The 27,663-nt window shown below is 36.5% G+C and overlaps 2 long non-coding RNA genes across 2 annotated transcripts in view; one reads left to right on the top strand and one right to left on the bottom strand.

The window, feature by feature from the left end:
- LOC139044757 (uncharacterized) overlaps positions 1-25,871 on the bottom strand; it is a 63,340-nt gene extending 37,469 nt beyond the window's left edge. Inside the window, exons 1-2 of the long non-coding RNA XR_011501833.1 lie at positions 19,570-25,871; positions 18,688-18,785 (exon numbers count right to left, since the gene is read on the bottom strand). This is a non-coding gene — a long non-coding RNA (uncharacterized lncRNA). The remainder of the gene's footprint in view (positions 1-18,687; positions 18,786-19,569) is intronic.
- LOC106825219 (uncharacterized) overlaps positions 1-27,663 on the top strand; it is a 187,926-nt gene that overhangs the window by 70,271 nt on the left and 89,992 nt on the right. The window contains exon 4 of the long non-coding RNA XR_011501830.1: positions 25,892-26,899. This is a non-coding gene — a long non-coding RNA (uncharacterized lncRNA). The remainder of the gene's footprint in view (positions 1-25,891; positions 26,900-27,663) is intronic.

Here is a 27,663-nt window from a genome sequence, read left to right on the forward strand (position 1 = left end):
AGTCTAGCTAATGGTTTGCCAATTTTGTTTAACTGTTCAAACAACTACTGCTTAGTTTCATTTATTTTTTTCCATTATCTTTTTAGTCTCTATTTCATTTATTTCACCTCTAATTTTTATCATTTCCTTCCTTCTACTGACTTTGGGCTTCATTTGTTCTTCTTTTGCTAGTTCCTTTAGGGGTAGTGTTAGATTGGTTATTTGAGATTTTTCTTGTTTCTGGAGATAGGACTATATTACTATAAACTTTCCTCCTAATAATGCTTTTTTGCATCCCATAGATTTTGATATGTCGAATTTTCATTTCCATTTGTCTTCAGGTATTTTTTCATTTCTCCTTTGATTTCTCCATTGATCCAATAGTTTTTCAGTAGCATGTTGTTTAGTCTTCACATATTTGTGACTTTTCCAGCTTTCTTCTTATAGGTGATTTCTATTTTCATACCATTGTGGTCAGAAGAAATGCTTGATATGATTTCAATCTTCTTAAATTTATTGAGATGTTTTGTGTTCCAACATATAGTCTACCCTTGAGAAAGTTCCATGTGCACTTGAGAGAAATGTGTATTCTACTGCTTTTGCATGGGATGTTATATATATATGTAAAGCCCATCTGGCCTAGTGTTTCATTTAAGGTTGATGTTTCATTATTGTATTTCTGTCTGGATGATTTATCTATTGATGTAAGTAGAGTATTAAACTCCTCTACTATTATTGTGTTGCTGTCAATTTCTCCCTTTAGGTTTGTTAGTAATTGCTTCATGTATTTTGGTGCTCCTGTGTTGGATGCATACATATTCATAAATATTATGTCTTCTTGATGGATTGTCCCTTTTATCATTATTTAATGTCCATCTTTGTCTCTTGTTATCTTTTTTGACATGGAATTTCGTCTGATATGAATATGGCTACGTCTGCTTTCTTTTGGTTGCCATTTGTTAGGAGTGTCATCTTAAATCCTTCACTTTGAGCCTATGTTTGTCCTTACAGCTGAGATGGGTTTCCTGGAGGCAGCATATCGTTAGGTCTTGTTTTTTAATCCATCCAGCCACTCTGTGTAGCTTTCAATTGGTGAATTAAATCCTTTTTTCAGGGCAATTATTGATATATGAGGACTTAGTATTGACATTTTATCTTTTGCTTTCTGATTGATCTATAGTTCCATTGTTTCTTTTTCCTTGTGTCTGCCATTTCAGTTTGGTGATTTTCTGTGATGTTTTTCTCAAGTTACCTATTATTTTTTATGTTTTGTGTTTCTGCTCTGAATTTTTGTTTTGTGATTTCCATGAGGCTTGTATAAAATATCTTGTAGATAAGATAGTCCTTTTTCTTCTGATAACATCTCATCTTTACTTGCCTGTATAGATTCTGTCCTTTTCCTCTTTCCCTTCTGTTTTTGTTGTCACAAATTATCCCTTTTTATGTTTTGAGTTTGTCACCAAACTAAAGCCACTTTAGTTATTTTTAATGCTTTTTTCCTTTAACCTTTATGTTATAATTGTTTACAAACCTATTCTGATACAGAGTTACAATTTTCTGATTCTGTCTGTCAATCTATCACCTTGCTCAAAGTTTTGTGTTTATTTGCCTATGTGTTTCAGGTAGGAGAACTCCTTTCAACATTTCTTGTAAGGCAGATCTAGTGTCAATGAACTCCCTCAGCTTTTGTTTGTCTGGGAAAGCCTTTATTTCTTCTTCATATCTGAAGGGTAACTTTGCTGGATAGTGTATTCTTGGACGACATTTTTTATCTTTCAATATTTTGGATGTATCACTCTGCTCTCTCCTGGTCTCTAGAGTTTCTGCTGAGAAATCTCCTGATAGCCTAATGGAGGTTCCCTGGTAGATTATTCTGTTGTTGTTTTTTCCTAGCTGCTTTTAAAAGTCTTTCTCTGTCATTGATTTTTGACAGTTTTATTATAATGTGTCTTGGAGAATATGTTTCTGTTTTGGGATAATTGAGTGTTCTGTTAGCTTAATGGATTTGTATATCCAGTTCCTTCTCCAGGTTTGGGAGGTTCTCAGCTATTATTTCTTTAAATAAGCTCTCTGCTCCTTTCTCTCTTTCTTCTGTGATATCCCTTATTCTTATGTTGCCCTTTCTAATGGAATCAGATAATTCTTATAGAATTTCTTCATTCTTCTTAAATCTTAGTTCTCCCTCTTCTTCTTCCTGAATCATTTCTAGATTTCTATCTTCAAGTTTGCTAATTCTCTCTTTTATATAGTCTATTCTATTTTCAATGTTTTCTAATGCATCCTTCATCTCATTTATTGAGTTCTTCAGTTACATAATTTCTGTTTGGTTCTCTTTTAGAGTTTCAACCTCCGGTAAAATATTCTTTCTGTTCATTAATTTTATTCCTAAACTCATTGAACTGCATTTCTAAGTTTTCTTGTAGCTCATTGAGTTTCCTCATGACAGCTATTTTGAATTGTTTATCAGCTAGATCACAATCTTCCATGGCTTTAAGTTTGATTTCTGGAGAATTATTATTTTATTTTTGTGATGCTGTGTTACTGTCATTTTTCTTGGTGCTTCTTGAGTTATCCCTCTGTTGGCACATTTGTCTTAGTGAATACTTTTCTTATTTGGGTATAGTTTTGTTCTCATTGATCCTAACTATTCAACAGATTGGTGATGAGAGGTCTTTCTTTTGATTTTCGGTAGGTGGTGCTATAGTACCAGTTTTTGGTTTCTCTTACCTGAGCTTTCTCTGGCTATATTTGAGGATTGGCACTTTCTTCCTTCTAACACCTCTACTAGGGGTCTTGCCAGTGCTCTTGTTGTCTCCATCTTTGCCTCAAGGGGTCACTGGTGCCTTGCTGTTGCCAGTGTCACTGCAGTTGCTGGCTTTGCCTCCAGGGGTACAGATATGGCAGGCATCTCCACCAAGTTCAAAGTCACCTGGGTGGCAAGCACCACCACTGTGGTTGAGGAGTGAGGATGGAGCTGGGTTTGTGGGGCACTCCCTCCACTGTTGCATGATTGCTTGTGGCCACAGGCACCACTGCATTTGGGAGACCAGAGTCCAGAGTCGTATATGCCACTTCCACTGCTGCTACAAGGTTCTGAGCCACAGCCTGGAGGTTGGGATCATAGAGTACCACCTCCGCTGTTGCCTGATTCCCAGTGACCACAGGCACCTCTGCAGTCAGGATGTCAGGATTGCGTGTGTTTCTCTGCTGCTGCTACCAGGTTATGAGCCACAGCTGGTGGGGGGCAGTCAGGATCATGGGCTCCACCTCCACTATCATCCCATTCCCTGCGGCCACAGGCACCACTGCAGCTGGGAGGCCAGAATCATGTGCACACCTCCACTGCTGCTACCAGGTTCTCTGGGGCTGTGGGCAGCTGGCTTAGTTGCAGTAGCCGGGGACCAGGATCATGGGCACCGCCTCCTCTCTTCACCCATTTCACCTCCTCTGTGTGCTCCAAACCACCCACCTTTGTATGTGATTTGTGAATCTTTCTGGTGTCCTGGTGTGTTGCGTAAAGGAGATTTGTTGAGTTATGGATGCTTTACTCATCATAGATTGGAGAGGAGAGACAAAGGGAGCATCTCACACCACTGTGATGCCAACGTCCACGTGCCATTTGGTTTTCTTATATTCCAGAGCAGAATTAAATATCCTCGGTTAACGTACAAAGTGCATATTACATTAATTAATGGGAAGTGACATTTTAATACCATGAGCTATGTTCAAGTTATTATATGATGTGTATTATACACATAATAAAACTTACTCCAGGCTTTTAGCCAATGGGTACAAGTGAGATCAGATTAAAGTGATAACCCACATTTCACTGACCAATGCCCTTGTCTCTCTAACACAGGATCTAGTACTATCTAAATTCTCAGACAGGTAATTTGGAGAATCCTCAGAGAACCTCAGGTGCACTCACAAATAGTTAGTTTCATATTTGCACTGTACTTGTCTGGTAGATAAAATGCACACATGTATTTCAGAAATGGAATACACTTACCTCCTAGAAGACATATAAGCCAACAGAGAAGCTTATTTCCTATTGTCATTAGAGTTTATTTTGAATTTTCTCCCTCTATCTCAGAGATTCTTAGATATGAGTCCAGTGTGGGGGCTAGATAAAACCATATCTCAGCGAATCTAAGTGGTTCTTAAAATCATATTGTCTTACGCTACCTGACTGGATCAAGCTCAATATTCTTGAAACTTCCTTTAAGGATTTTTTTAAGGCACTATGATCCTGTTCCCATGGGTTTCTTGTGGTCCTACCCCACAGATTCGTCAGGAACAACCACACATATGTGTCAGTCTCTGACTCAAGCTGAGATGCTCCACATCTACACATATATTACATATTTATTATTCCAAATCTTTTTAACAAGCTTGAATGATAGATACCATTACAGTTGAAACACATGAGGTTCCACAGAGGTGAAAAAAAAAATTGCCCAAATATGCTAGTCTTTGCCTAGGCCTGTCATTCTCCATCCCTCTTAGACTTTGTCATACTGGAGGTGACTGCACATATATCATCTCAAGGTGACTACGGATGTGGGATGCCTTGTTATTGCTAAGCTATAACCTCCCAACAATGAAGCTAGATGGCACTTGTGGAGAAAGAAATTGTTTCTGGACCCTGATTAAGTCCAGATGTGTGTCAAGATGTGATTGCACCTTCCTCGGTCCATCATGCTGATGGTAGTAGTACAGGTTGTCTTTAAGTTGGTGAGTGAAAACTGGACAGATGACCAGTCCAATATTGGTCTCATGGATTCCCCTCCATGTCTTCTAAGAAGCTTAGCAACAAAGAAAGGGAAAATATTACAAGATCTTGTAAATATTGCAATTTCTATCCTATAGTTCCAGATTACTTTCTGGTGCTTATAGGAAATGTTGTACCCAAAGACTGTCTCTGAGTAACAGAAATCTTAGAATTACAAAAAGAACTCTAAACAGCAGCCCCTTCATGAAGACCTATCCACTTGGGTCTGGCATTTTGTACAATGAAAAATTATCTATTTCCTTTAAGGAAAAGTTTGGACCAAGAGGCAATATTTAAGCAGATCCCTGGAACTCAAAGTCAGTGACATATTTCAGAACAATCAAATTTAATATGGTTTGAGGTTTTGCAATAAAATCTCATATGATCCTAAGCAAAAAAAATGAAACTCCCTTCCCAGCGTCCAGGAAAGAACTTGAACTGACGATACTAAAAAAATAGGTTAAACCAAACCAAAGGAAGCAGACACTAGCTTGGGAGACTCTGCCAACACAGGGTGGACTGGAACAGATAGTCACATACATTATCATTTTCCAAAACATCCTCTCTCTTGGAAGCCAATGTTACCACTTGATCTGCCAAAGACCATGTGACCAGCCATTAATAACAAACTCAGCTCAACCATATCCTATGAATCTCTTAACCCTTTATCACGACAGTATTGGTTTGAAGATCGATTGGCATATTTCTGTGCTTAAGGAATTTGAAGATTTGAGGTAGCCCAGGAGAAGTAGTCTTAAGGGACATTTTTCTTTCAGAAGTTTTGTAGTCTGTTCCTCTGCTGAGGAGTGCAAAAGATGACAGTTAAAATTATGCCTAACATTTTAAGCCAATCACAACAATTTATGGGAAATTATTTTCTGTGTTTGGATATTTCTCAAGTGAAAAAGAAGTTGTTTTAATAAGCATTCTCTTTAAACACATCAAATAAAAAATTTTACTGGTTACTGAAATGTTACTTTACCCTCTCTAGGCAGATGCTGTATTTGGAATTTTCATTCACTTCCTAACTAACCTTCTAAATAACTCTGCTTTTCAGAGTTTAATGTTAGAGAAACCAAGGCCGACATGGGCTGAGTAATGATTCCGATTCAGTATGGGGGACTGGCTTTATAGGATTAAGTTCTCCTCATCCATTTCCAGAACGTTTTTCGTCTTGCAAAACTGAAACCTTATGCCCATTAAACAATTGCTCACCATTCCTCACCCCCCAGCCCTTGGCAACCACTATTCTACTTTCTGTATCTATGAATTTGACCACTCTAGGGACCTCATATACGTGGGATCATATAGTATTTGTCTTTTTGTGGCTGATTCATTTCACTTAGCATAGTGTCCTCACGGTTCGTCCATGTCATAGCATATGTCAGAATTTCATTCCTTTTTAAAGCTGAATAATGTTCCATTGTACGCATATATGACATTTTCCTTGTTCATTCCTTTGTTGATGAATACTTGGGTTGCTTCGTGTTTTAGCTATTGCAAATAACGCTGCTGTGAACATTGGTGTACAAATACCTGTTTGAGTCATTGCTTTCAATTCTTTGGGTTATATATTCAGAAGTGAAATTGCTGGACCATATGGTAATTCTATGTTTAATTTTTTTATGAAGCACTATATTCTTTTCCACAGGAGCTATACCATTTTAAACTTCCACCAACAGTCCGCAAGGGTCCCAGTTTTTCCATGTTCTCACCAACACTAGTTATTTTCTGTTTTTCTCATAGCAGCCATCCCAATGAATGTGCGATGATATCTCATTGTGATTATAATTTACTTACCTAATTATTAGTGTTGAGTATCTTTTCATGTACTTGAAATAGACTTAGTCATGGTCTATAATCCTTTTAATATGCTGTTGAATTCAGTTTTCTAACATTCTGTTGAGGGTTTTGTCATCAATATTCATAAGGTAAATTGTTATGTAGTTTTTTTTTTCTTGTAGCATCTTTGTCTGGCTTTGGTATCAGGATAATGGTGGCCTCATAGTATTTAGGAAGTGTTCCCTCCTCTTCAATTTCTTGGAAAAGTTTGAGAAATATTGGTGTTAGTTCTTCTTTAAATGGTAGAATACACAAATGAAGCCATCAGGTCCAGGACTTTTCTTCTTTGGAAGATTTTTGATTACTCCTCTCTAGTACAGGCCTATTCAGATTTTCTGTTTCTTCATGATTCAGTCTTGGTGGGATTAGTGTTTCTCAGAAAATGTCCATTTTATCTAGGTTATCCAATTTGTTGGCATATAATTGTTTAGAGTAGTTTCTTATAATGCTTTTTATTTCTGTAGAATCAGTTGTAATGTCCCCACTTTCATTTATGATTTTAGTACCTTGAGTTTTCTCTTTCTTTTCCTTAGTCAATCTAGCTAAATTTTGTTGACCCTTTGAAGAACCAACTTTTGGTTTCATTGATTTTCTTATATTTTCCTATTTTCTATTTTATTTATCTCTAATCTTTATTATTCCTTTTTTTTTTTCCTAAACTTGGGGTTATTTTGTTCTTTTTTTCTAGTTCCTTAATTTGTAAATTTAGGTTATTGATTTTAGATCTTTCTTTTTTTAATGTAAGCATTTATAGCTATAAATTTCCCCCTTAGCACTGCTTTCACTGCATTCTGTAAGTTTTGGTATGTTGTGCTTTCATTTTCATTTGTATCTTAGTATTTTTTAATTTCCCTTGTGATTTCTTCTTTTATCTGTTGGTTGTTTGTGTGTTGTTTAATTTCCATAAATTTGTGAAATTTCTAGTTTTCCTTTGTTATTGACTCTTAACTTCATCCCATTGTGGCTGGAGAAGATACTTTGTATGATATTTATCTTTCTAAATCTATTGAGATTTAATTTGTGTCCACACTTACGGTCTATCCTGGAAAATATCCCATGTGCACTTGAGAAGAATGTGCATGCTGTTATTGTTGGTAGAGAGTTCTATACATGTCTGTTAGATCTAATTGTTTTATTGTGTTGTTCAGTTCCTCTATTTCCTTATTTGTCTCTGTCTGGTTGTTCTATCCATTATTGAGAGTGGAGTATTGAAGTCTTCAATTATTGTTGTAGAAATACCTATTTCTCCCTTCAGTTCTGTCAATTTTTGCTTTATACATTTTGATAATCTGTTATTAGGTGCATAAATGTTTATAATTCTTACATCTTCTTGCTGCGTTGAAGTTTTTATGAATATATAATGTTCTTATTTGTCTCTTATACGCTTTTTTGATTTAAAGTCTATTTTGTCTGATATTAGTATAGCCACCCCTGCTCTCTTTTGGTTACTATTGGCATGGAATGTCTTTTTCCATCCTTACACTTTCATCCCTTTTGTGCCTTTGGAACTAAAATGAGTCTCTTGTAAATAGCATACAGGTGGAACATTTTTCTTAATCAATTCTGCCAATCTCTATTTTTTTGTGAGAGAGTTTAATCTATTTATATTTAAAGTAATTACAGATAAAGAGGGACTTACTTCTGTAATTTTGCTATTTGTTTTCTATATGCCTTGTATCTTTTTTGTTCTTTTCTTCTTGCATGATTGTCTCTTTTGTATTTAGTTGATTTTTTTGTAGTGAAATGTTTCAATTCCCTTCTCAATTCCTTTTGTGTATGTTCTATGACTATTTTCTTTGTATTACTATGGGCATTGCATTTAACATCCTATAGAGTTATAACATTCTAATTTGAATTCATACCAGCTTAACTTCAATAACTTACAAAAACTCTGCTCATTTATAGCACAGTCTCCATCCCTTTCAGTTATTGATGTCACAAAATTACATCTTTGTACACTGTGTGTTTGAAAACATAACCTAATAATTGTTTTCTCAATGCATTGGTCTCTTAAATTATGGAGAAATAACATGTGGAGTTACAACCAAAGTTACAATAATACTAGCTTTTAGACTAATAATTTAAAAAAATATATTAGTCTCTTAAATCATGTACAAAACAAAAAGCAGAGTTATGAAATGTTGTTACAATAACACTAGCTTTTATAACTGCCCATATGTTTACCTTTATTTATGTCTTGATTTCTACTTATGGCTTTGAAATACTGTCCTTTCATCTCAACCTGCAGGACTCCCTAGAGGATTTCTGCAGGGCAGTTCTAGTGGTAACAAACTCCCTTAGCTTTTGTTTATCTGGAAATATCTTAATTTCTCCCTCACCTTTGAAGGACAGTTTTGATAGATATAAGATTCTTGGTTGATGGTTTTTTTCTCTTAGTATTTTGAATATATTGATCCACTACCTTTTGACTCCAAAATTTGTGATGAGAAATCTTCTGATAATATTATTGAGGATCTCTTGTAGGTGGTAAGTCTCTTCTCTCTTGCTACTTTCAAGTTCTCTCTTTCTTTTTGTCTTCCAACAGTTTGGTTATAATATATTTTGGTATAAATCTCTTTGAGTCCATCCTACTTGAAGTTATTTGAGCATCTTAGATAATTATATTCATGTCTTTTATCAATTTGGGAATTTGAAGCCATTATTTCTTCAAATAATCTCCCTGACCCTTTCTGTCTCCCACAGTGAACATGTTGGTCTGCTTGACAGTGTCCTACAGATCGCTTCGGCTCTGCTGACTTTTTTCCAATCATTTTTCTTCCTGTTCTTCAGACTCAACAATTTCAATTGTCCTATCATTATGTTTGCTGATTCTTCTCCCTGCTCAAATCCTTTAGTGAATTTTTCATTTCAATTATTGTATTTCTTAGCTCTAGAATTTCTTTTTTGGTTTCTTTTTAGGTTTTCTATATCTTTATTATTATTTTTATTTTACTTACATATTGTTTTATTGACTATCTCCACATTTCTTTTAGTTCTTTGAGCATCTTTAAGAGAGTTGTTTTAAAGTCTATGTCTGGTAAGTCTGCCATCTGGTTTTTCTCAAGGGCAGTATGTGTCAGTTTATTTTTTCCTTTGAATTGGCCATTTTCCTGTTTCTTCATATGCCTTGTGATTTTTTTGTTGAAAACTGGACATATGAATCTAATAATGTGGTAACTGGAAATCAGACTCTCCCCTTTCCCCAGGGTTTGCTGTTTATGTTTTGCTTTGTTTTGTTTTTGGTTGTTGTAGGCTGTTTCCATGCCAAGTATCAGCGTGAGATGTAAACGTTAGGTCTTCTCAGGTCTCTTTTGAGCCTGTGCTTTTCCCTAAGCATGTGTAATGACTTACATTTCCCCTGTATATGAAGTTGCTTTGAAGATCTTAGCCTTTAATGTCTGGTTCCACAAAGGGGAGAAACAGAAAAATAATGGTGGGGGGGTAGGGGATACTGACCTCATAAATCTGCTGGAAGGGCTTCAGCCAGAGGAAGAGGGTCTCGCAACAATACGGGGCAGGGTGAGACAGAGATCCCCAATATTTACACACAGACCACCGACATTTGAAGGGCAAATAAAGCTTGGCTCCCTCAAGTTTTATGCAAGTTGCTCTAGGAACATGTGCATAGCTTCCTGCCATGGTGCTGAGAGGGTAGGATATGGGTTGTTGCTGCTAAGAGCTGAAAATGACTGAAATTAACCACAATTTGCCATCTAAGCCTTCCTCTGGAAGTTGCAAGCTTTCAATATATTCCAGAGTTCCAAAATAGTTACATCAGACAGATTCTGCCAATGCAGTTGTTTTCTATGTTGGGAGACAGGTTCCTGGCGCTTCCTACTCTGCCATCTTCCCAGCCTTAGTTAAATGTTTTTAAGTGGTTCTATTTTGATTATCTTTTATTTGTCCATCTTGTTAGATTATTTATGCATATATTTTGACATATGTATTATTTTAAAAGCATTTGATTATAACTTACATGCTTAATTTTTAGTTAAATGTGTTTTTCCCTTTCCATTTTTTTCCTGCCTCTCTTCTCTCCCTTCCCTTTGTTCCTTTCACCTACATTAGTCTTTGCCTTTTCCCAGGTAATGTGACAACAACCTAGTATTCATTCACTTCCCTCATGCTCATATAATCATGCATAGATATATAAATACATAGATATAGGTTTTGTCATTGTTTTATAAAAAGTGGACCACAGAATTATTTTCATCTTTCTTATCTCACTCAATGATAAGTTATGAAAATTCCTCCTAACCAGTTGGTATACTTTAATATATTAGAGTGCTTCTTCTACTGAGAATTCTGCAGTAAACATTTTTATGCATAGGTGTTTTTTAATTCAATAGGATAGCTTCAGGTTTCTGCTTAGTATCTACAGCAAAAAAAAACACTGGACAACCTGAAAATCCACAGCTGTTCATGGTCCCATCAGAGAGATGATGTCAAGGGCAACCCACAAAACTGACATCTATGGAAAGACAGGTACTTCTGAGGGGAGACCGAATGTGAACATTTGCTTACCTGGAGCAAATGCCACTGGATGCCATACAAACTGGTAAGAAGAATTCAGTTAAAAAAAATTTAACGTATTGCTAAAGGCCAAGTGCGGGCTAGTGTGAAAATATAGAATGACTAGAAGCTGAATACATAAGGAAGGGTTGCACTGTCAGGCTCTTCATGAACTTCACTGGGTGCTCACAATAAAGTCTGGGAGCAGGCTGACACTCCCAAGAAAGTGTGCTTGCCATGCAGGCCTGGAGGAGGGGGAGCAGCAGCTGCTACAAGAAAGGTATGAAACTCTTTCTAGATTTTTCTTTCCTATCACCCCTATGGGAGAAAAAAAACTTCAGCCATTAGGGGAAGGGCAGTAAAGATTATTGCCCTTAGGACACTGGTGAAGACCCATTGCAGCTCGAACAAGGGAACAGGGAAAACTCTATCTCTGAGAAAGGGCAAGAATACATCCTGAGTCCAGACCATTAACAGTTTCCTACAGCTTTGAGGTGGAGCTATCATAGGGATGATCCCATCACTGAGACCCAGCGACAGTGCCTGCCAAAGACCGAGGCTGAATCAGAACAACACAGAATGTCCTCCAACCCACCACACCTCATCACCAGGCTAACAAGCATTGAGTAATAGGCAACAGCTGTCTACTTCTGGGAGAGGAGCAAAAGCATGAAGAGAGACCTTCTCTGAGACACAAAGGGATGACCTAAAGTTGATGCGGACATTGAGGAAATACTCTAGCAAACCAGCCTCCGCCCTAAACACAAATTAACGCTATTGGTATGTCTTAGTCTGTTCAGGCTGCTATAGCAAAATATCATAGACTGCATGGCTTATAAACAACAAATTTATTTCTCACAGTTCTAGAAGCTGACAATTCTAAGATAAAGGCACCAACAGATTTGATGTCTGGTGAGGGCCCACTTCCTGTTTCATAGATGGCTGTCTTCTCACTGTAACCTCGCATGACATAAAGGGCAAGGGGATTTTATGGGATCTCTTTTATAAGGGCACTGATTGCATTCATGAGGGCTCCACCCTCATGACCTACTCATCTCCCAAAGGCTCCACCTACAAATACTATCACACTGGACGTAAGATATAACCTATGAATTTTGGGAGGACACAAATATTCAGGCTGTAGCAAGGTATTTGAAGCCTGTGGTACATGGACAGTAACTATACGAACAGCTCAGCTCATTACTAAATTGAATAAATACTCACATTAAGCCCCTAGCAGAAGAAAATGTGTCCATTTTGAGGCATAAAAATTATTTACCTTAGTCTATATTGTACTACACAAGATTTGGTAAGACATCTTTCTACCAAAAAATTTACAAAGAAGCAAGAAAATGACAACACTATTTCAAGAGAGAAAACTTTCAATAGAACCAGACTTGGACATGGCACAGATGTTGTTAACTACCAAATAGAATATTTAAAATAACAAAGTTAATGTGTTAAATCTTTAGTGGAAATGATGGAATACGCATGATCAGATGAATAATTTCAGCAAAGAGATGAAAACTACAAAAAAGAATCACATGGAAATACTAGAAATGAGTACACAGTAAGAGAGGTGAAGAATGTCTTCAATAGGCTCACCAATAGCCCAGGAAAGAAAACACAAAGAGACAAACAAGAGTGAAAAGATCAGAACAGAGGATCTAAGAGGTGTGCAAAAATATCAAATTATCTAACATATGTGTAATTAGATTTCCAGAAGGAGAAGGAAGGAAGAACAGAGCAGAAGAAATATTTGAAGAGACAATGCCCAAGAATTTTCCAAAATTAATGACAGATACACAGATCGAAGAACCTCAGAGAATACAAAGCAGGAAAAATGCCCAAAATATACTAGCAAACAAAAATACCTAGATATATAGTATGCAAACTGCTGAAGCTTAAATAGAAAATCTTGATGTCATCACAAGAAAACTTACTTCTGCCTTCCAAATTTTATACAGGTGCGTCTGATTGGCCAAAACCTAAATCACATCCAGGATTGTAGATTCAGCAAAGGGGTCTGAAAGATGTAGTTGTAAACTTTCCAGACTGCAGAACTAGAACACACGCAGCAGGATAGTGGCATGGATTTTGAGTACCAAGTCAGTACATCCACCACGGAATGTACATGTAGATAAAATTTTTCTGTATCATGTGGTTTATTTTTTATGTGTACAATATAAATATTTAAAAATGCATAAATATAAACAAATATAAGTGTATAATTATATGAGAAATTACAAATTGAAAATTACAAATGCAGTATATATACATATACTAATTTTAGTAGTTATTCAATGATTTGTGTCTAAAAAATTTACAATTTCTACTACTATCATCAATATTTGAGAGTATATATTTCCCCACGTCTATGCTAACAATCAGGGATAAGAGTTTTAAACTTTTTCTAGTCTGTTTGGAGAATTGGAGAAAAGTGATTTATTATTACTTTAATATGTATTTTCATATTACTATGAAATTTATTATTTTCACATGTTTCTTGGTCATCTGAACTTCTTTAAATTGCCTATTTATATCTTTTATTCTTTTCTTTTGAGTTATTTATCATTTCTTTTCCACTTTATTAGAGGTCATTTTTTAATTATAGATATTAATTATTGAAATGTTATTGCATTACTTTTTTTATCTTGTCTTTGGTTTTATTGCCATAGATTTTAATATTGAAAGCTCAAATACATCTATATATTTTTAATAGCTTCTGGGTTTCCATTATTGGTTAAGATCTCCCCTACGTTAGATTGTACATGTAGTCTCTTATATTGTATTGTAAAACAATTATTATTATAATAATTATTACTACATTTACATATGCAATGTATCAGAAAGTTTTCTTTTAATGGCTAAGAGTGGGATCCAATTTTACTTTCTTCTATTTTAATAGCTAGTAGTGATAGCACTGTGTATTAAATTCTCACTTTTTTTCATTTTGTAAAACCACAACTTCAGTCAAGTATTATATTATCACATATAATAGGATATATTTCGGATTCTATCTTCTGTTTTACTGAGTAACGTCAGTCCATAGCTATGCCGATATCATCTTTGTTTTCCCAGTATCTTTGTACTAAGTTCTGATAGCCTGCTAAACACGTCTCCTCCTCTCTGTTATTCTTTTTTTATAATTGTCATGGTTATTTTTGGACCTTTCTTCCATGTAAAATGTAAGATAATCTAATTCCAACAAGAAACTCTAGTGGAATTCTAAGGAAATTTTAGTACATTTTATATTGTTTGGAAAGATTGACACTTTTATCGTGGCAATTCCTCCAATCCAAGAATTTATCCATATGCTCAAATCTTGACACGTCTTTCACTAAGATACTACGGCTTTCTGCATATAAATCTTGTGACTTTTATTATATTTATTTTTAATATTTTATAGTTTCTATATTCCTGTTATAAATGGAATATGTCCTCTTGGTTTCATTTTTAGGTGCTAATTGCTGAAATAGAGTAAAAATATTGATACTTGTATACTTATCTTTTATCCAGTTGCTTTGTCAAATACTCTTACAGATTTTCTTTTCTATTGTAACCAAACTCTCCTTGAATTTGCTAGTTGTATAATCATATTATTTACAAAATTGATAGTTTTATCACTATTTCAAATAATTGAACCAGTTATTTAAATTTTATGTTATTACAGTCATTAGAATCTTCAAATTAATGTTAAATAATAATAGTGACATCAATACCCCTGACTAGATCCTGACTTTTAAATAAAATGATTTTATTATTTTTCCCTTTAGGATAATAGTTGCTACCGGTTTTTGGTAAAGAGTCAGTCATATTTAAGTCTTTCCCTGCATTCTAATTTTACTCAGAATTTATAAGGAATGGCCAATGAATCTTAACAATCATATCATATTTTTACCATCAGTTATTATATTAATATGATTTTTCCCTTTTAATCTGTTAATGTAATAAAATATCTTGATCAAATCTGGCAATGTATCAAATTAATAGTAAATACAAATAAGTAGAATTTATTTTAGGACTACAGTGGTAGTTCCACAGGAGAAAAAACTTACTTTCTAATATTTGGTGCAGTTGTTCATATTTTTTCATTTTTTATTTGTTTATATTTTTAATTTGTTTATATTTTATGATTATATTTATAAATGAGATCAGTCTATATCTCTTTTTCAGGGGGATACTGTCTTTATCAAGTTTTAGTTTTAAACTTATTCTGGGTTCACAAAATTATCCAGAAACCTTTCCAGTTTTACATTGGCCTGAAATAACACATATTTTAAAAATACAAAACAAAGTTTGAAAACAAGAAAGGAAAATTCTTAGGTGCCTGAACCAAAAATGGAAACACAAAGCTGGAGTGATGAGTAGGAGTTTAAGCCAGAATGAGTTCCCTACATAAAAGTGAGATTCGTGCTGGGCCATCTATTTCAAGGGCTAAGGCTTAGAAAAATTTTACCTTACTAAATTGAGAAACCAAGATTCTTATCATCTGCCTGAGGCCTTACTTGGAATAAAAAATTACCTTTTGACATTGAAACACCACGCCTGTGCAATGCTAGAGAGTAGAATACAAAACATATTACCCATATAAACTCAAGCCAAAACATTAATATTAAGTTATATTAAAACCGCTTGACCTATATGGGCTCTCAGTCAAAACAAAGGCCTTTGGGCATGCCTCCAAAACCTATAGAACAACCTCTGCTGGAAAGGTACTCAGTCAAAAATTAGAAACTACATTTGCAAACAAATCACCACGAGGGAGATTCAGTAGATGCAACAAACAGGAGAACAAACAATTCAAAACTAAAACTGAAAAATACAGTAATTGAAAATTTTAAAGTCAATGAATAAATTAAATAGCAGATGAGATCAGCTAAAGAGAATTGATACTTTGGAAGAGCAACAGAAAATATGGAAAAAACATGAATAAATATGAATAATGGGATAGGAGGCACCAATTTATGTCTAAAAGGAGTTTCATGAAGAAAGAATAGAAAGAATGCTATACGCTGTATACGAAGAGTTAATAAAGGGGAAATTTCCAGAATAAAAAAATGAGTTTCCAGGTTAAAATATCATGCTGAATCCCAAATGTAACAAGTTAAAACAAATCGCAACTGGATAAGTCATACATACTAAAATGAAACTGAACATCAGAGATTAAAAATAATTTTAAAATAACTTTTAATACATGGTATAACTTCTTCATATACCATGTCCTCAACGTTTGTGTATACTTCTTCCATTAACTACTTTATTCCTTTCTTGCTTTAAGTAAATCTTCCTCTCACCTCAGGACTCTGTTTCAGCAAACACAGTTTTATTCCACGTCCCAAAAAATATAGGTGACCTAGTTTCACAAGCACACTTAGAAACTATTGTTTTTCCAATTTTTTGTGAAAATCCATTCTCTGAGATTTTGCCATCTTATTATAGCACTCTTTCTACCTCTCGCCATTGTTGTTATTGATTTTCCTGATTGTTATTCATCATTAATATATAGAGATTCATGAACAGAAAGTTCAATGAGATGGAAAATTTCAGTATCTGAAAAATGGTCTCTTAAGATGTTCATCTAGTGTGATGTTCAACTGACTTCAATCTATTTCAGTCACAGTCTGGTCCTCTGTCACTGGCCCAGTATTGCCCTATATTTTGAAATAGCAACTAATTAAGTAGTACCAGACTTCATAGTCTCATATATAAATTATCTTACTAACATTTTTCAATTACCTCAATTATGAATCCTTCCTTTTTCCTCCAAAAACTCAATCCTAAATCAATCCAATGTCTATAATTTGTAATTACATACCTAGACTACTAGCTCTACCTGGTTAAAAATAAGCCAGACAGATTAGTGCCCAATTCAGGGTCTCCGTGCTCACCTGGGCTCTTGATATTGCCTGCCATTTCTTCCACATTTCTCCAGTTGCTCTTTCTTCTCATACTCACAATAATTATTTTATACCTTCATTACTCTCATCACGTTTCTTCCCCATCATGGCCCTATACTCATCCTTTACTTCATAGGAAATAGATGCTCGGTTGAGTTAACTGTATTAAATGTTCTTCATATGGAAGAATGACACATTGAAAATTAAAATGTAAATGAAACTGGAAAAAGATTTTTAATATCTATAATAGGCAGTGGCTGATTTGTAATATAAAGAAAACAGACATAAATAAGAACAAGAGGAATATTTCCATTTAAAAATGGGCCAAGTATATGAGCATCCATGTGACTAGTTAAATGAGATATCATTCTTTCATCCTTCAAGCTACCCAACACTGGGCGTGGCAGGGACTAGTTTGACAAGTGTGCAAGGAAATTGCTACTATCTGCAGGTGATGGGAATCACCTGTTGTATACCAAACAGTTACACCAATTTAGATACTAAATACCTGGGTTTTACATTTTAATTCCACTTTTAGGAACCCATCCAAAAAGTTTGGAGCAGATTTCTTTCTCCTAATGTTATAAGAAAAAGTAGGGATGGAATATAAAACTAAAGACTGAAGTTTGAGTAACAACTATTTATAGGGTCTGAGATAAATGAAATAAACCACTCAAGAGACAGCAGAGACTTTCAGGGAGGTAGAAGGGAGCTAGAAAGGGCAATATCAAGGAAATCAGAGGGGAAATAAAATTCTAACCAGACATCGACAGTGTCGACTTCTATAGAGAATAAATTAACATGATTTTCAAATAGATGAAATGAGCTGACCCACTTGAAAGCTGATATTGGAATACTGTTGAGTACTTTTTTGACACTTCCTATCATTTTTGGAAATTGTAAAATGCACCTGTTGCTCACCAACTGGTTAAACCTCCATGAGGAGTGAATACACATACACATTGGCTGTTGCCCTTTTAGAGTCTCTTGTATTCAAATCAAAACCAGATAAGAGAGAGATCTAAAGTTTGAATCTCAGCCTTTTCACAAGGCAATGTTACATTGTTATTTTGCTCTAAGCCATCAAAATAAAAACTATCCAAGAAGTCTGCTGCTGCTATACAGGTCATCTGGAAAGTCCAGGGAAGGTCCCTGAGCTGCTGCTGGGAAAGGAAAATTGTCCTCTGGACCGTGAGCTGGCGTGTTTGTCTGCTGAGTGGCTTCAGTGGTTTCATTTGTTGCTGAAAGAGCCAAGAGAAAAGGATAAACGGGACTGTAATCCACACCACAATGAATGGGATGAGAACAGGAGCCAAAAGAGTATTTTATATGTGTGCTGCCCCTTCTGGCACACCGAACTGATGCACAGATTGTATGAGCTTTTAATCACCATTTAAACGTGAGCAAGCCAACCTGGGCATTCATTAGGTTTTTATACAGCTTGCTGATAACCCAAAGGGGCTAGCACTTATAATTCCAAATTATAACTTTCAAAGCGTAGAGATGTCATGGCATGAAGGGTGAACACCTTCCATATTCTTATGTCCTGTGTACGTTCAGTGGATGTTCACAGAGAGAAAACACTAGATAGAATACTTAGAGACCAATTTCTGTTTTCAGACAGACAATCTCTGATTAAGCACTGACTCCATTTCAAATCGTGAAAATAGGCTGGAGACATACCGTGGTTTGGATCTCTGAGATTCAGATTGTTAGTATAACACTGAGCATAGAAAATTCTCTCTTCTCTTTTACGTCTTTTTTTCCTTGATCCTAAAGTGCTAAGAGAGTAAAAAACCAAAAAATAAATTATAGGAATATTCCATTAAAGATATCAAATGATTAGCAAAGATTTAAAAAAACTCAATTTTTATGGAAATCTTATGAGGAAATATGATGAAGTAGAATTCTTCTCTTTAGTAAGAGAGAAAATTGTCCCAAACCTTCTGGATGAAAATAGGAACCCAATACCTTAATTCCTTATTGACTTAACAGTTATGCTCATAGGAATTAATCCTAAGGGTCTAATAAGACAAGTGTCTAATATCTAAGCATAGGATAATTACAGCTTATGCTGAAATATTTAAACAACTTAAATGTTTAACAGTGATTGAATTGTATTCTATTCTATGAATGTTGATTTAATCAGTCCTTTAAAATGTGTGGAAGCGAGCATATTTGACATAAGAACATGTCATATGTTGTTTTTCTCACTAACATTTTAACATGAAAAATTTTCAAATCTACAGAAAAGTTGAACAAATTGTGCAGAGAACACCCACAAAACTGCCACCTAAATGTTGTAATTGACATTATCCATCTATCCATCCCTGTCTCCATCTATCTTTTTTCAAATGCATTTCAAAGTAAAATGCAGACATCAGTCCACTTTTCCCTAAATATTCTAGCATGCGTGTTATTTACCAGAGTTCAATATTTGGTGTTCTTTACTTAGGTGAAATTTACATACAACCAAATGTACAAATCTTAAGTGGACCATTAGATGAATTTTGACACATACATACATCTGTGTAACCCAAACCCCTGTCAAGAGATAGAACCCACCTCAAAAAGTTCCTTCTTGCCCTTTGCTCAGTCTCGGTCCCATTCTGCCAAGGTAGTCACTTTTCTGGCTTTCTTTTTTCCATCAGAGACGAGCTTTGACTGTCCTAGAGCTTCATATGAATGAACTCTCACAATATGTACTTTTTTGGGCAAAGCTTGTTTCACTCAGCATTATTTTTTGAGAGCTATCTATTGTTGGGGGTATAGGTGGTTCGGTTTTTTTATTATTATTTCTGAGTATTAGTACGATGTATAAATGCACCACAGTTTGTTTATCCCTTCTCCTGTTTTTGGACACCTGGTCTAGGAAACATGTAATGTGCTCTTAAATGAAAAGAAAAAGATTGCAAAATAGGATAGGTCATATGGTTTTGTATTTGTAAAACAACAGACACAAACACACACACACACACACACACACACACACATATATCACTAAGACATATTACCATTCAGATGTCTGAGACTCAGCTAGTTGGATATAAATACACATATATAAATACTTTTGAGTGCTATCTATTTAGAAAGCTGAGAGCATAGTCACCAACACCATAACAGAGTATAACGGTATCCCCTCGGTGGTAGAATTTGGGTGATTAACTTTTTACCTGCATGGTTTCTAGCTCTTCTACAATTAACATTCAATTACTAATAGTTTGCCCTTGTTTTATTATTAGACTGCATGTGATGGGAATGTAGGGAGCTGAGATTTTAGAGAAAACACTGAGCTATAATACGAGTCTCTTTCCCTGAAATCAACTGGCAGAAGAGAAGTAGAACTGCTTGGCTGGGAGAGCTGCGACATGCTCATCTCCCCACAGAGAAGGGTTGGGTTACTGTGAGGTGACCAGAGTGGCGTCTGTGGAGAAACAGCTTGTGAAAATCTCCTCTCCAAACAAAGACTCAGACGGCAGTCCTGCGCCTGGATTAGAAAGCCACCTCGTAAAATCCCCCAAAGTTATTTTTTCTCTACTTTGCAAAGATTGTGAATTAACCTTTTGTTGTCTCCTAAGGAGAACAGGGTAAAGAAAAAATGGAAGATTTTACTAAAGGTGATTGAGAATAAAGAGTACCAAGGGAGAGGGAAATCCTGAGTTTGTATGAAATTATGAAAGGATAAAAAAATAGTGCTAACTAAATGCGTCACCTCACATCATGTTTAAAGCCACGTGAGGTACATTGGGTAAGTTTAATTTTACAGCCGTGTTGGAATAGTTAAGTGACGCGACTTCGCAGAAATCATAGAAAGTGGTAGCGTAGGACCCTGGTGCCTTTATTTATAAAGCCAACTCTCCATGCTGTGTCTGTTGAAGACCTTCAACTACGTCACAGTATTTAAAACATTTTTTTGAGTTACATCTTAATTTCAGACCTGGTGAGATTTGTTTGTCATTAAAGCCAAAATAGACAATTAGCTCAATGGTCTTCATGAGGATCTCAAGAAGAGAAAAGAGCATCTCACCTCCTGTGCTTGAACCTTCCTGAGCAGCCCAGGTAGTTCACTTCCCTGTTCTTGGAAAACAGAATTGGAGTGTGAAGAGCCAGCCCTGATTTCTCTCTCTCGTCTCTCTTACTCAGAAGGGAAGTGATGGAGTATGGGATTATTGATGAGACAGGAACAGAAGGCAGCCTTGCCCACTTTTGATTTGAGTTAAGCTATTGCATGAGGCTTAGGCAGGGTCACTTGAGGGCCAGCAGACACCTCTGTTCCATGGGTACCACAGGTCTCCCTGTGCATTTATTCCTTCTTATGCAAAAAGAGTCCAGTGAGATCTTTTGCTGATCCACTGCATGGGCCTCAGAGAGCAGCCCTTGCAGCCACAGGAGGACCAGAAGATCCCGCAGTTCCCTGGGCCTGGTAGGAAGACCATCTGGCAGAGTAGGCAGAACACTGGATGTGGAGTCAGAAGATGACTTTGAATCCTGGCCCTACCCAAGGGGTCTTGGCTCTTAAACTCTCCAAGTCTTAGTTTTCTAATATGGATGGAAAATCAAGTAAAATTACTTATCATGTTAAAGCATTTGCTACACATCCTAGTTTTAACGTCCCCAATTAGAATAATGTACTTAGATTCTTTATAAAGCACCTGTTTGTTTAACATCTCGTGCTAGGCATTGATGACTATATGAAGACAATTCAATGATCACAAATCTAGACTCCAGAGTTAGACTGTCTCACTTTGAATCCCAGCTCTAATACTGATTATTGGCAAGAGATTCAGAGGTTATTTAACCCCTCTGCTCATTTTTCTCATCTGTGAAATAAGGATGATAAAAGCACCTTCCTCGTGGGGTTATTATGAGTATTAAATGAGTTAATATATGTAAAGCACTTCGGACAGCTCTAGTAAGTGCTATATATCTGGCTATTATTAGTATCGTTAGACACAGTGTCTGCTTAAGGACAGGAATAATTACAGAGATGAGAATTACAAAGATGAGTTATTTTGATGGAGGTATGAGTACAAAGGAAGTAGGGCCAATTTGTATATAAGCTAGAAACTTAACCTACCTTATTTGACATGAGAATTAATCAACCAGCCAACATAGCTATGTGTCACGACCAAAGAAATGTAGAGAAGCCATTCTCTGTCCAGGCTGTCTAGGTCTTGGCTGGTTCGGAGTCCTGTGCTGAAGTTTGTTTAACTAGTGCCACGGAGTTCCTAAATGGATGCCTTAGACTCTATCAGCCACTACAAGTAGCAGCTTGAGGAGGGTGGAATGGGAGGGGTCACAGAGAAAGGGCTATAGACTCTTTATGGTTAACTCAGGGGTCAACGTCACTGGCCTGGTCCAGCTGTCTGTATAATCCTCTATCTTCTCAGAAGCACAGCAATCCTGGCTGACTTTTTCCGTTGCACCTCCCTATTCTTTTTTCCAGATTTACTTCTCCTGGGGGAGAGATTAGGAAGAATAAAAGAATTGCACAACTTTTCCCCTTTCTGGCTTCTCTAAAATTATACTGAGGTACTGACCACAAAACACCAGCAACTCAAAAACAGGAGTCTGCCAAGAGTCAGTGCCAGGATAGAGAACACACACTAGGACCAGCTGGAGCAGGCAGGACAAGATCAAGAAGGCAAGCCAGAGTCAGACACCAGCTGTCAGTCCTGAAATTTCTAAGAGCCAATTGGGGATAAATACCTGAAAACAAAGAAAACAAAAACAAAAAAGGAAAGAGCAGAGGCAAAAGGTGACAGTGGAAGAATTACTGAATTATTTCTAGGTAATATTTTAAGAAATAGAATCATCTTTTAAAAAAATAGAATCAGGCTGTGTTCACAGTTATCCTATGGGACTTCTTAAAGATAGCAATTAGCTGGATTTCACAGAAATAATTTTTTTACACTACTTACCTTTGGAAAGAAAGTTATAGACTACTAAGAAGGAATTAAAAACTGAAGAGAGTATTCTGAAGGGAGAGAGAAATTCTTAGGCGTTTGTTTTCTACCTATGTTCAATTAACCATTTGTGGAACAGACAGCCCATGTGGAGAAGCCCAAAGAACCATGAGGTTGAGTCAGACAGCATGGCCAGAGAGGCGGGGTGTCTGGAGGTGGGATGAAAGACCCCCCGTGGCATCAGGATGGAGTGTCATCTCTCTCTTGGCTCAGGGGGACACCTGGAGCCTGTTCTCTGCAGGACCACCCACGTACAGTTGCACAGGCATTCCCCTTCCAAACTCCACTTCTGTTCTTGATGTCAAGGATACAACCTCTTTTTAAAGAAGCCTTATGGCTGTCTTGGGCCATTGAAAAGAAGGAAGTTCCTACTGGGGACAGTTCAGATAGGACTCGGCAAATTCTTGGGACACAGACATTCTTGCTGCTGACTGATCAACAGGTGATAGGTGGGCATCTTTAGATAGGATCTTTCTCTGTATGATAAGCAGAAGGACAACCAAGGTACTCCTCTGGAGATGTATACAGAGCTGTCTTCAGTGTAAGGGACTCTGCGATTACTGGTCAGCTCAAGATGGACAGCAATCTCTCTGGCAGAGATGAGGCCAGCTCTCAACTCCTGTGCATTTGGTCCTTCTCAGGTGTGTGGGGCTCCACTGACCTCCTCCCAGGTCATGCTTTCTCCCCATTCCAGCCCCATCTTCCCTTATGGGGAGACAATGGTCTGGCTTTTCATCTAATCTCCTTCTAAGCTATGACTAATGTCATAAACTCTATCCTTGATTCCTTCAGGACTTAGTTCTTTTTGCTCTCAAAGTTTGTGTTGACAATCTTCTTAAAAAAGACAAATTTCTTCGCCATTTGTGGGGCCAGCTGGCTGATACTTGTGCTTGATCTTCTTTCTGTTCTCCAGTTCCATGATCTCGTTTCCCCCGTACAACTCCAAATATATCAGAACATGTGCTGCCTTTGGCCTTTTTCACACAGCTCACCTTATACAGATACACTGAGATCTAGTGACCCTTGCACAGAAAGCTGATAAAAATGACTCCCATTAAAAGTTCAGGCATAGCCTCCCTAGAAAATAGCTCCTGGGGACAGACAAATGTATAGAGTTCAATGAAGTCCCATATGTTTAAAATTCAATTTCCCCAGAATTGGTAGGTGATCATTTCAAACACTGGATTTCTTCATTATTGGGTCAGCATGATCTACTTTAGGCCCTGGGCCCAGGGCCCCATTATAACACACCCAAGCATTTCCACCTCTAGCTCAGTGTCCCTAAAGTTGTGTCTTTTGCTCTTCCTTATTCCAACCCCAATTCAAAGGAATTAAGGCAATTTCTCCTACCCACAGATCCCCAAACTGCCCTGGCACCCCACCTTTTGATAGATTCAACCTTTGAGGATTTAGGGAATTTAAGAAGTGGAGGATGAGATGAAAGAGGAAACAAGGAAAGACTTCAAAAGGACCCATTCCTGCTTAGACAGTGAGTGAACAGCGTTAGAAGTCAACACAGGAACCACTTCAGATCCATGCTGGAGTGAGTGTGAATGTGGGGAGTGAGTAAAAGGCATCCAGTCACTTATTCTAGCTCTCAAGCTCTCTCTTTTCTCTCATGCTCTCTTTTATCAGCCCAAGTGTCCCCAATGATTCCCTTCATGTGGGCAATTAAGAGTCTTGCCCATTCCTTCTTCATGTCCCTGTGGAAGGCAAGTTCCGACTAGCATAATTAGGAGGCCCTAACGCTGCCTTATCCGCTGAGAAACTGACCAGGTCAAAAGCTCGACAGTTCCTCAGATTGGAGGGCCTGTGAGCGTTTCACACCCCAGCTTCATTATGTCAACTTTTACTTTCAGAGAATGTTTTTAAAGGACTCAATTGCTGTAGGTGTTTCTGGTTTGGTTGGTGTGAGGGAGGAAAGTTCTGGCCCAGCTCGTTGCTCTAACAGCCTGGGCCTCAGTTAGGAAGAGTTCAGAAGCCCGTGTTTTCTTTTCTGTTCATTCCAAGGACCAGTTAGAAGTGTAGTGGTCATGATTTGCTAAATCATCTTGGAAACATTTTTTAGAAATTTTACCTTGGAGTTAAAATCACTATGTGTAGGAAACCCTCATCTGTGAGCTGAATAGAAATATGCTTTTCCAAGAGAAATGGGAAAAATTCTTTAGCACAGACCTCCTCGTGGTGTTGACCCAGTTTGGGCATGGTATAACACATCCTATATTTAGACCAGTAATGTTCACTCAGGCTACTGACCATGAGTTCATTTACTCAGTTGACAGAATAGTCCAAATTCAAACCAGGGCACTTTGTTTCAACACGATAAACACTGCAATAATAATGTGTTTACATTCCCCTTATAAACTAACTAATTTGAGTGCATTGCTTAAGCAAACATTTGAAGTGTCATACTTTGTAAATTAGGATGTACCTGGGAAAGCAGTGAAGCGTAACATCATACAAGCATTCCCAGAATTTCAGAATGAAAAGGAAACTTATAAATAAAAAATTGAACCCTAAAAAGTGAAATTAAAGTAATGGATTCACCAACATCACAGGTATAAAAACACTAGAACCCATTCTGATTTCTATTTTTTACTTTTTAAATTATGAAATATTTCAAACTCATAGAAAAGAATAGATAAGAACATAATCCAACATTCTTGATATAAAGTTTTACCATATTTTAGTCAAGGATTGTTTAATCTGAATTTTAAAACCCTATGCACGCCTCACTGATCCTCTTTCTCTGTCTTCCTCCTCAGTGTTAACCATTCCTCTCAATTTGCTGTTCATCATTTCCAGATATGTTTTAATGTTTTAAATAATATTTAATTAACCCTAAATATATATATAATATTTTTCATGTGTTGAAACTTTTTCTGTTTGTATTTTTGTCTTCATGTTTTCTGCAATGTTAGAATTCTATATAATGAAGAATATAAAAAATGATGCTGAAGAACAGCCACACACTGAGAGAAAATATTTACCAAAGACACATCGGATAAAAGACTATTATTCAAAATACGCAAAGAACTCTTAAAACTCAACAATAAAGAATACAAATAACCTGATTTTAAAATGAGCCAGAGGCATCTATAGCACCTCACCAAAGAAGATATACAGATGGCAAACAAGCACGTGAAAAGATGCTCCACATCATATGTCATCAGGGAAGAGCAAATTAAAACAACAACAATGAGATACCACTGCACACCTATTAGCATGGCCAAAATCCAGAACCCAGACAACACCAAGTGCTGGTGAAGATGTGGAGCAACAGGAAGGCTCATTCATTGATGATGGGAATGCAAAATGGTACAGACCCTTTGCAAGACGGTTTAGTGATTTCTTACAAAACTAAACGTACTCTTACCAGAGGATCCAGCAATCGTGCTCCTTGGTATTTACTCAAAGGAGTTGAAAACTTATGTCCACACAAAACTCTGCACATGCATGTTTATAGCAGCTTTATTCATAATTGCCAAAAAATGGAAACAATCAAGATGCCCTTTAGTAGGTTAATGGATAAATAAACTGTGGTACATCAGGACAATGGAATATTATTCAATGCTAAAAGGAAACGAGTTATCAAGCCATGAAAAGACACAGAGGAACCTTAAATGTATATTACGAAGTGAAAAAAGTCAATCTGAAAAGGCTACATACTATATGATTCCAACTATATGACATTCTGGAAAAGGCAAAACTATGGAGACAGTAAAAAGATCAAAGGTTGCCAGAGGTTGGGAGGCAGGAGGATGAATAAGCAGAGCACAGAGGATTTTTAGGATGCTGAAGATACTCTGTATGATACCATAGTGATGGATACGTGTCATTTTGCATTTGTCCAAACCCGTAGAATGTAAAACACCAAGAGTGACACCTTCATGTGAACTATGGACTCTGCATGATTATGATGTGTCAAGGTAGGGTCATCAGTTGTAACAAATGTTCCACTCTGGTGGGGGATGTTGACAATGGGAGAGGCTATACATGTGTGGGGGCTAAGAGTATATGGGAGTCTCTGAACCTTCTACTCAATTTTGCTGTGAACCTAAAACTGCTCTAAAAATATAAAGTCTTGATGAAAAATGTCTTTAAAAAACTTGAGCCCAATTGGCAAAAGAAAAATAATAATACTGATATTATATATATTTATATATATTATATATTTATATTGAAGTATTAATGATGTATGAATGACTCATCACTTTTATTTTCTTGCTGGAGCTACTAGGTAGATAAGATATGAGATCCCAAGATATGAGCTTTCCAGAAAGTGAATGTGAACATTAACATTTAAGAGATGGGTGGAGCAGCCCACAAAGAAGTCAGAAGGAACAGAAGTGCAGAAGAAAAATAGAAGAATGTGATGTTATCATCAAAGTATGAGAGCAGCTAGCAGTGTCAAAGTGACAGACACTATTTTAGGGAATATTATGAGAACTTCAGAGTTTTCATGTAGGAAGGAGAGAGGGGAACTGAAGAATTTATTTTCCCACAAGATATGCAAGCATTCAACCCTTTGCTCAGCCCACGGTCCCAAAGGCACACAATTAAGTTCTTTCATTTAGAGAAACTTATGAGAGTATCCAGAAGGAAAGAATTTCAGGCGTTATAATTCTTCACATGCACAATCTCTATAAAATGGTTCACAGCACAATTTCTTCTTGTCTATTATTTACATCTA

This window comes from Equus asinus, chromosome 1 (genome assembly GCF_041296235.1).
Source record: "Equus asinus isolate D_3611 breed Donkey chromosome 1, EquAss-T2T_v2, whole genome shotgun sequence".
NCBI classification, from domain to species: Eukaryota; Metazoa; Chordata; class Mammalia; order Perissodactyla; family Equidae; genus Equus; species Equus asinus.